Source organism: Leuresthes tenuis, unplaced genomic scaffold, assembly GCF_036924035.1.
Source record: "Leuresthes tenuis unplaced genomic scaffold, fLeuTen1.0.hap1 SCAF_3, whole genome shotgun sequence".
Taxonomy (NCBI): domain Eukaryota; kingdom Metazoa; phylum Chordata; class Actinopteri; order Atheriniformes; family Atherinopsidae; genus Leuresthes; species Leuresthes tenuis.
Genome location: NW_027325357.1, coordinates 41,011,872 through 41,022,632, shown reverse-complemented (window position 1 = coordinate 41,022,632; position 10,761 = coordinate 41,011,872). Strand labels below are relative to the sequence as shown.

Genomic DNA, 10,761 nt, shown 5'->3' with positions numbered 1-10,761 from the left:
CTCTCTGCCAGTCAGCTGAGCTTGGGGCTGGTGATCCCAATCCTTCAAGTCCTGTGGAAGACCAGGTGTTGTCGGAGGGTGACACTGAACCCGGACCCCTCAACACAGAGGTTAATAATACTTTCTGTAACACCTTACTCAAAAACACAATATTTAACCGAAGAAAATCTGGTTAGATTTTAATAAGATAAATTAATTTAAAATCAACATTGCTGACATAATTAGAAACAAGAGTGTACATTTATTTGCTTGTTTTTTTTCTTTTTATCACTTTTCAGACCAGCCAATGTGACTCCAGAGGTGTTGTGGGATGGGAGGCAGTTGATGCACTGGCAGCCTACCTAGTTGGTTTGAACCGGACAATCACTGCCTTGTCAGCCAAGGAGGAGGCAGACATAGTGCACCTGTACACTGCTCTCCATGCCATGGACAAGGCGCCTTCAAGGTACAAATAGTAATTATTTTGTACACCATGATGGAATGAATAAAGCATATGGAGGTCTCTTTCACCGTTTAGGTACACGCAGAAGGCTAAAAAGAAAGGATGCGCATCAGGAGGACCATGGAGAGCATCCAGGAAGCCGAGTGGCTCTGCTCCTGGACAGCAGGCGGCAGAGAGGTGTTTGAGCACAATTTGCTCTCATTTTGGTTCAATACAAGTCATTGAATTAGACAGCACTCATCATTGTGACAAGTATTTATTAAGTGTAAATTATTTTATTGCAGTCCCTGTTCTTTATGACTTTACATCCTTGTTCACAGTCCAGTTCATATCATCTTTCTCTCCCACAGACTATACATGACTCATGGCCAAGCAGCCCAGGACCCTGAAGCACACAGGGTCAGTGAGTGTGTTTGCCTCAGACTCTTTAAAGAATTTGAGCAAGCACGCAACCGGCCACGGGACGCAAAGGGGAAAACAATGCCCATCCCTCAGTCCATTGTTAGTGCCTACAGCCATGTCAAACAGCTGCTGGAGGACAGCAGGGTTGTCCTGGGTCAGAGCAACTTGGTTTTGGTGCCAGTTAATAACACCACTGTCTCTCTATGGTGTGTGCTATTTCGTTTACCTTTCCCATACAATCAAGATAAACAGTATATAAAGATTTCACCTCAAGAAAAACCGCCAACTGCATGCTTGTATATGGTATAACCTTAGGGGGATATGCTCACATGTTTAAAATAATGAATGTTTGTCTTGTAGGCTGCTTAGGAGGGATAAAAGGAAGGACAGGGACATGCTGCTGCAAGGCACTTCACTTCCTAAACATGTGCACCTGGCCAAGGAGTCTCTCCCTCCAGCAAATGCACTTCCGGCTGCCCCTGTGCCCCAGCATGAAGTGATGACTTTTGCAGAGCCTGAAAACCACGAGGGGGAAGCTTTCCCCCGCAAGCGCACTCTGACAGCAAACAGGCCTGTGTTTTATCCACCATTTCCTCCTCCCCCATTCCCTCCACAATTTGGGCCATTCCACCAAGCTCCTCCATTCCACCAAGCTTCTCCTTACCAGCAAGCTCCTCCATTCCACCAAGCTTCTCCATTCCACCAAGCTTCTCCTTACCAGCAAGCTCCTCCATTCCACCAAGCTTCTCCATTCCACCAAGCTCCTCCATTCCTGCAAGCTCCTCCTCACCAGCAACCTCCTGCTCACCAGCAAGCTCCTCCTCACCAGCAACCTCCTGCTCACCAGCAAGCTCCTCCTCACCAGCAACCTCCTGCTCACCAGCAAGCTCCTGCTCACCAGCAAGCTCCTGCTCACCAGCAAGCTCCTGCTCACCAGCAAACGTGCCTTCCATCTGAGCCAAGGCAACGTGCCTGGAGACTACATAAAGCTGCCCAGGAAGATGAGGAGCTAGCGACGAGGGGGGAGCCACCACGGAAACGGCTGGCAAAGGAAAAGTATCATTACACCTGCGAGGAGTGTGGCCTGGATAAAAATAAAGGGACTGGACACACCCAGCTGAAGGGGCGGTGGTACTGTCCAGCCTCAGGACTGACCCTGGATCAGTGGAAGGACAGTTTACGTTAAGTGTCTGTCTGTCTGCCTGTCTGTCTGTCTGTCTGCCTGTCTATCTGTCTGTTCGCAGATGATTGCTCGTCTGTTACTGTGTTATTATTGTTAGTAATAAAGTTTGATAATTTTACTTGAATCAAGAACAGCTTTTCTTTGCTCAATTTGGAATTTGTTTCATTCACTTGTGTTGCACAAATAGTGATACAGATAGATAGCTAGTCTCTCAAATAATTGAGTGTACCAAAAAAAGAGGGGAAAAATGATGGGAGACTTATTTACATTTACAGTTATACACATTTTGTGTGCTGCCCCCTACAGTAGGCTTTAGTAACGTCCAAAGCACTGTGGTATGTTGGGGTGTTGCCACAATACAGGTTCGATGATAAACCTTGCAATAAGTGCAGAGGTGTGTGTAAACAATGTTGAGAAGATAAGAGAATAGAGAAAAGTGGATATAGTGTACGTTTTTTCTCCTTTTCGTTTTCTCTCTCCCCCCCCCCCCCCCCTCCTTCCTCTTTTTTTTCTTTTCCCCCCTTTCGGACAGTCCCTTTTGCCCCAGTTTTGGCCGAATGGTTAGTATCTCCGCCTGTCACGCGGACGATAGGGGTTCGATTCCCCGACGGGGAGAGCAAGGACTTTTATCACATGCCTCCCACCAAGTATAATCTAATTCACCCACCATCAGCCAAGTTCCCTCTTGCAAAGTCACCTCCCTTACAAATCACTCAAGACCAGCAGCTCTTACACCAGCCTTCAATACATGCTGTCATCTCATATTCAACTATCTTACACTTGTTTGCTTTTATCAAAGCACTTTGGAAGGCATTTCACTTGGCACCAAATGTATTGCCACCACGAGAAGCCTGGCCTGCAGGGACCTCTATCTTCCCCCTAACCTCTCCTTCATACCACTCTTCCATAAAGCTCACTTCCAAGTACCTTGTCCAACAACAGAAAACCTGTTGTTTCATTCTTGTCTTGTCCAAAGCCAACAAGGATTTCCCCCTAACCTCTCCTTCATACCACTCTTCCATAAAGCTCACTTCCAAGTACTTTGTCCAACAACAGAAAACCTGTGGTTTCATTCTTGTCTTGTCCAAAGCCAACAAGGACTTTGCATACCAGGGACGATCTGTCGAGGTCTTTTGTCACGACCAGTGTTTTGTTTTCAGACGATTTTTCCACAAAAATGACAAAAAAAACAGGAGGTTTTACGGTGGTGTTGAGTACATGCCAAAATGTTAATATGTAACAATAACTTGAGTTGTGGACAAAGGATTCTCATGCAACAAGCACATTCCCTGCGATTCAGAGCGGTCCTAAGACATCAGAGTAACATGACGGAACAAAGAATGTTGCTGTAAACTAGATGATATAGCGCTAGCCACACATGGAGTAAACGTGGTTTGCCTTGCCAGTGAAAACCATAATCCAGGAGAAGTGTGAAATATTAGAAGTGGGATTTGAACCCACACCTCCAGGGGAGACTGCGACTTTAACGCAGCGCCTTAGACCACTCGGCCATCCTGACCATAAAATGATTCTTGCGCAATAGTGTCGGCGGGCCCAGGGATCATTCGAGTGAATATGTGGATCTGCATGGTGTTCAAGTGTCTTGGCTGTTGTTTAAGAGGACACCTGAGGCAAACAAATAGTAGGCATAGCATTTGGAAGCAAGAACTCTTCAGATGTAAAAACGGCTGCAACAATCTTTAAACTGGACGACACAGTGCCAGAATAGCAATACAACATAGCATAGCCAAGCAAGGAGTGAAGTTGGGTTGCCTCGCCAGTGAAAACCATTCTCTTGGAGATGGTTGCTTTGTCAGAAGTGGGATTTGAACCACGCCTCCAGAGGAGGGATCATTCGAGTGAATATGTGGGTCTACGTGCTGTTCATGTGTCTTGGCTGTTGTTTAAGTTGTTTAATAACCACAATAATGTCACGTGTACATAAAATCATTTGAGCAATTAAAAAGGGGGAAAAAGAGAGAAAAGTGAGGAAAGGTGTGACAGATGAGGTCCCCCAGCAGTCTAAGCCTATAGCAGCTTGGGCAACAGGGGATGTTTCAGGATTACCTGAGCCATCCCTAACTATAAGCTTTATCAAAAAGCATTTGGAAGCAAGAACTCTTCAGATGTAAAACGGCCGCAATAATCTTTAAACTAGACGATACAGTGCCAGTTTAGCAATACAACGTAGCATAGCCAAGCAAGGAGTGAACTTGGGTTGCCTTGCCAGTGAAAATCATTCTGTTGGAGAAGTTTGCATTGTCAGAAGTGGAATTTGAACCCCGCCTCCAAGGGAAACTGCGGTCTTAACGCAGCACTTTAAAGGCCAAGTGTCGTTGCCGTGATGGCTCGAGCGAGCGGTGTTGATGACTTCACGCTGTCGTTCCGACCATATATTGTGGCTGGAGTCGATGCGCCAGTCGTTGCAGTCTTTTCAGTCACAGAGGTGTCGCTGCTACGGGAAGGTTACCGCTAACAACTCCACAACGAGGAAAATGGAGAAGAAAACAAGAGCAGGAAGAGTAGCACTGTCATCAATGATCAGCATTCTCACCTCTGCTTACATAATAGCTGATGAGCCTCCAGAATTTGGAATTTCAAGAGGCATGATGATGCCCATCTCACCTCCAAATTCCTAAGCATTCTCACCCATTACTTACATAATAGCTGAGCAGCCTCCAGAAGTTGAAATTTCAATAGGCATGATGATGCCCATCTCACCTCCAAATTCCTGAGCATTCTCACCCATTACTTACATAATAGCTGAGACTGCAGAAGTTGAAATTTCAATAGGTGTGTTATCACCATTATAGTCTGATGTGGTACTTAGAATACTGTTTTGATTTTCTAACCCATCTTAGGCCTAAATGTGAATAGCCCCCCTTCAAATAGCCTGATATGAATCCAGTTTGCTTCAGTCAAAAGCCCTGTCCTGTTGTCCTATGATACGGTACCGGGGGTTTGAAAAATCTGCATAAGGGTCCAAAGTAGAATCTATTTACAACTTATCAACACTGCAAAGGGAAAAAAAAGTCTAGCTTCTTCTGGAGCAAACATTCTACTTTTTATTGTTTTGATGATGCGGAGTGTCCTACATCTACCACAAGGCAGAATTTCTGGGTGTTGCCACCAAGATTCAAGCGTTTATTGTCATATATACAGTCCATGTTAGAAACACATTCCTGAATAATGAGATTCTTGTTGAGCCCTTTTCACCACTTGCATGCTGCAGATCATGCCTAGTTTCTTCTCAATTGCTTTGCGTGATTCAAAACATTCCTTTACAAGGCACCTCAAATGGGACACAAAACTCATATTTCGCTCATTGGCTACGGTAGTCTTTTCAAATGACGACTGTATCTTTCCCATCGAAATTCCTCGTTAGTATAATGGTCAGTATCTCCGCCTATCACGCGGAAGATCGGGGTTCGATTCCCCGACGGGGAGAGCTAGAACTTTTATTACATGCCTCCCACCAAGTATAATCTAATTCACCCACCATCAGCCAAGTTCCCTCTTGCAAACAGTCACCTCCCTTACAAATCACTCAAGACCAGCAGCTCTTACACCAGCCTTCAATACATGCTGTCATCTCATATTCAACTATCTTACACATGTTTGCTTTTATCAAAGCACTTTGGAAGGCATTTCACTTGGCACCAAATGTATTGCCACCACGAGAAGCCTGGCCTGCAGGGACTATCTTCCCCCTAACCTCTCCTTCATACCACTCTTCCATAAAGCTCACTTCCAAGTACCTTGTCCAACAACAGAAAACTTATTGTTTCATTCTTGTCTTGTCCAAAGCCAACAAGGACTTTGCATACCAGGGACGATCTGTCGAGGTCTTTTGTCACGACCAGTGTTTTGTTTTCAGACGATTTTTCCATAAAAATGACTGAAAAACAGGAGGTTTTACGGTGGTGTTGAGTACATGCCAAAATGTTAATATGTAACAATAACTTGAGTTGTGGACAAAGGATTCTCATGCACCAAGCCCCTTCCCTGCAATTCAGAGCGGTCATAAGACATCAGAGTAACATGACGGCACAAAGAATGTTGCTGTAAACTAGATTATATAGCGCTAGCCAGGCATGGAGTAAACGTGGTTTGCCTTGCCAGTGAAAACCTTAATCCAGGAGAAGTGTGAAATGTCAGAAGGGGGATTTGAACCCACGCCTCCAGGGGAGACTGCGACCTTAACACAGCGCCTTAGACTGCTCGGCCATCCTGACCATGAAAGGGATTCTTGCACAATAGTGTCGGCGGGCCCAGGGATCATTCGAGTGAATATGTGGGTCTGCATGGTGTTCAAGTGTCTTGGCTGTTGTTTAAGAGGACACCTGAGGCAAACAAATAGTAGGCATAGCATTTGGAAGCAAGAACTCTTCAGATGTAAAACGGCTGCAACAATCTTTAAACTGGACGACACAGTGCCAGAATAGCAATACAACATAGCATAGCCAAGCAAGGAGTGAAGTTGGGTTGCCTCGCCAGTGAAAACCATTCTCTTGGAGAAGGTTGCTTTGTCAGAAATGGGATTTGAACCCACGCCTCCAGGGGAGGGAGGAGGGATCATTCGAGTGAATATGTGGGTCTACGTGGTGTTCATGTGTCTTGGCTGTTGTTTAAGTTGTTTAATAACCACAATAATGTCACGTGTACATAAAATCATTTGAGAAATTAAAAAGGGGGAAAAGGAGAGCAAAGTGAGGAAAGGTGTGACAGATGAGGTCCCCCAGCAGTCTAAGCCTATAGCAGCTTGGGCAACATGGGATGTTTCAGAATTACCTGAGCCATCCCTAACTATAAGCTTTATCAAAATGCATTTGGAAGCAAGAACTCTTCAGATGTAAATCGGCCGCAATAATCTTTAAACTAGACGATACAGTGCCAGTTTAGCAATACAACGTAGCATAGCCAAGCAAGGAGTGAACTTGGGTTGCCTCTCCAGTGAAAATCATTGTGTTGGAGAAGTTTGCAATGTCAGAAGTGGAATTTGAACCCCGCCTCCAAGGGAAACTGCGGTCTTAACGCAGCACTTTAAAGGCCAAGCGTCGTTGCCGTGATGGCTCGAGCGAGCGGTGTTGATGACTTCACGCTGTCGTCCCGACCATATATTGTGGCTGGAGTCAATGCGACAGTCGTTGCAGTCTTTTCAGTCACAGAGGTGTCGCTGCTACGGGAAGGTTACCGCTAATAACTCCACAACGAGTAAAATGGAGAAGAAAACAATGCCCCCGTCAAGAGCAGGAAGAGTAGCACTGTCATCAATGATCAGCATTCTCACCTCTGCTTACATAATAGCTGATGAGCCTCCAGAATTTGGAATTTCAAGAGGCATGATGATGCCCATCTCACCTCCAAATTCCTAAGCATTCTCACCTCTACTTACATAATAGCTGATCAGCCTCCAGAAGTTGAAATTTCAATAGGCATGATGATGCCCATCTCACCTCCAAATTCCTGAGCATTCTCACCTATTACTTACATAATAGCTGAGACTGCAGAAGTTGAAATTTCAATAGGTGTGTTATCACCATTATAGTCTGATGTGGTACTTAGAATACTGTTTTGATATTCTCACCCATCTTAGGCCTAAATGTGAATAGCCCCCCTTCAAATAGCCTGATACTAATCCAGTTTGCTTCGGTCAAAAGCCCTGTCCTGTTGTCCTATGATACGGTACTGGGGGTTTGAAAAATCTGCATAAGGGTCCAAAGTAGAATCTATTTACAACCTATCAACACTGCAAAGGGAAAAAAAAACTCTAGCTTCTTCTGGAGCAAACATTCTACTTTTTATTGTTTTGATGATGCGGAGTGTCCTACATCTACCACAAGGCAGAATTTCTGGGTGTTGCCACCAAGATTCAAGCGTTTATTGTCATATATACAGTGCATGTTAGAAACACATTCCTGTACAATGAGATTCTTGTTGAGCCCTTTTCACCACTTGCATGCTGCAGATCATGCCTAGTTTCTTCTCAATTGCTTTGCGTGATTCAAAACATTCCTTTAAAAGGCACCTAAAATGGGACCCAAAACTCTTATTTCGCTGCTTGGCTACTGTAGTCTTTTCAAATGACGACTGTATCTGTGCTATCGAAATTCCTCGTTAGTAAAATGGTCAGTATCTCCGCCTGTCACGCGGAAGATTGGGGTTCGATTCCCCAACGGGGAGAGCTAGGACTTTTATCACATGCCTCCCACCAAGTATAATCTAATTCACCCACCATCAGCCAAGTTCCCTCTTGCAAACAGTCACCTCCCTTACAAATCACTCAAGACCAGCAGCTCTTACACCAGCCTTCAATACATGCTGTCATCTCATATTCAACTATCTTACACTTGTTTGCTTTTATCAAAGCACTTTGGAAGGAATTTCACTTGGCACCAAATGTATTGCCACCACGAGAAGCCTGGCCTGCAGGGACTATCTTCCCCCTAACCTCTCCTTCATAAGACTCTTCCATAAAGCTCACTTCCAAGTACTTTGTCCAACAACAGAAAACCTGTGGTTTCATTCTTGTCTTGTCCAAAGCCAAGAAGGACTTTGCATACCAGGGACGATCTGTCGAGGTCTTTTGTCACGACCAGTGTTTTGTTTTCAGACGATTTTTCCACAAAAATGACTGAAAAACAGGAGGTTTTACGGTGGTGTTGAGTACATGCCAAAATGTTAATATGTAACAATAACTTGAGTTGTGGACAAAGGATTCTCATGCACCAAGCCCCTTCCCTGCGATTCAGAGCGGTCATAAGACATCAGAGTAACATGACGGCACAAAGAATGTTGCTGTAAACTAGATTATATAGCGCTAGCCACGCATGGAGTAAACGTGGTTTGCCTTGCCAGTGAAAACCATTCTCCAGGAGAAGTGTGAAATGTCTGAAGTGGGATTTGACCCCACGCCTCCAGGGGAGACTGCGACCTTAACACAGCGCCTTAGACTGCTCGGCCATCCTGACCATAAAAGGGATTCTTGCACAATAGTGTCGGCGGGCCCAGGGATCATTCGAGTGAATATGTGGGTCTGCATGGTGTTCAAGTGTATTGGCTGTTGTTTAAGAGGACTCCTGAGGCAAACAAATAGTAGGCATAGCATTTGGAAGCAAGAACTCTTCAGATGTAAAACGGCTGCAACAATCTTTAAACTGGACGACACAGTGCCGGAATAGCAATACAACATAGCATAGCCAAGCAAGGAGTGAAGTTGGGTTGCCTTGCCAGTGAAAACTATTCTCTTGGAGAAGGTTGCTTTTTCAGATGTGGGATTTGAACCCATGCCTCCAGGGGAGAGAGGAGTGTTGGCGGGCCCAGGGATCATTTGAGTGAATATGTGGGTCTACGTGCTGTTCATGTGTCTTGGCTGTTGTTTAAGTTGTTTAATAACCACAATAATATCACGTGTACATAAAATCATTTAAGAAATTAAAAAGGGGGAAAAGGAGAGCAAAGTGAGGAAAGGTGTGACAGATGAGGTCCCCCAGCAGTCTAAGCCTATAGCAGCTTGGGCAACATGGGATGTTTCAGGATTAGCTGAGCCATCCCTAACTATAAGCTTTATCAAAAAGCATTTGGAAGCAAGAACTCTTCAGATGTAAAACGGTCGCAATAATCTTTAAACTGGACGACACAGTGCCAGAATAGCAATACAACATAGCATAGCCAAGCAAGGAGTGAAGTTGGGTTGCCTCGCCAGTGAAAACCATTCTCTTGGAGAAGGTTGCTTTGTCAGAAGTGGGATTTGAACCCCGCCTCCAGGGGAGGGAGGAGGGATCATTCAAGTGAATATGTGGGTCTACGTGGTGTTCATGTGTCTTGGCTGATGTTTAAGTTGTTTAATAATCACAATAATGTCACGTGTACATAAAATCATTTGAGAAATTAAACAGGGGGAAAAAGAGAGCAAAATGAGGAAAGGTGTGACAAATGAGGTCCCCCAGCAGTCTAAGCCTATAGCAGCTTGGGCAACATGGGATGTTTCAGGATTAGCTGAGCCATCCCTAACTATAAGCTTTATCAAAAAGCATTTGGAAGCAAGAACTCTTCAGATGTAAAACGGCCGCAATAATCTTTAAACTAGACGATACAGTGCCAGTTTAGCAATACAACGTAGCATAGCCAAGCAAGGAGTGAACTTGGGTTGCCTTGCCAGTAAAAATCATTCTGTTGGAGAAGTTTGCAATGTCAGAAGTGGAATTTGAACCCCGCCTCCAAGGGAAACTGCGGTCTTAACGCAGCACTTTAAAGGCCAAGCGTCGTTGCCGTGATGGCTCGAGCGAGCGGTGTTGATGACTTCAAGCTGTCGTTCCGACCATATATTGTGGCTGGAGTCAATGCGACAGTCGTTGCAGTCTTTTCAGTCACAGAGGTGTCGCTGCTACGGGAAGGTTACCGCTAATAACTCCACAACGAGTAAAATGGAGAAGAAAACAATGCCCCCGTCAAGAGCAGGAAGAGTAGCAATGTCATCAATGATCAGCATTCTCACCTCTGCTTACATAATAGCTGATGAGCCTCCAGAATTTGGAATTTCAAGAGGCATGATGATGCCCATCTCACCTCCAAATTCCTAAGCATTCTCACCTCTACTTACATAATAGCTGATCAGCCTCCAGAAGTTGAAATTTCAATAGGCATGATGATGCCCATCTCACCTCCAAATTCCTGAGCATTCTCACCTATTACTTACATAATAGCTGAGACTGCAGAAGTTGAAATTTCAATA

At 44.8% G+C, this 10,761-nt stretch overlaps 3 non-coding genes across 3 annotated transcripts; 1 reads left to right on the top strand and 2 right to left on the bottom strand.

Moving 5' to 3' along the window:
- Positions 1–3,463: 3,463 nt before the first annotated feature.
- Positions 3,464–3,546, bottom strand: trnaf-aaa (transfer RNA phenylalanine (anticodon AAA)). The gene has a single exon. It is a non-coding gene; the product is annotated as a tRNA-Phe (tRNA).
- Positions 3,547–5,402: 1,856 nt separating this feature from the next.
- trnad-auc (transfer RNA aspartic acid (anticodon AUC)) lies at positions 5,403–5,474 on the top strand. The gene has a single exon. It is a non-coding gene; the product is annotated as a tRNA-Asp (tRNA).
- Positions 5,475–6,179: 705 nt separating this feature from the next.
- Positions 6,180–6,262, bottom strand: trnal-aag (transfer RNA leucine (anticodon AAG)). Its single transcript has one exon. It is a non-coding gene; the product is annotated as a tRNA-Leu (tRNA).
- Positions 6,263–10,761: the final 4,499 nt, after the last annotated feature.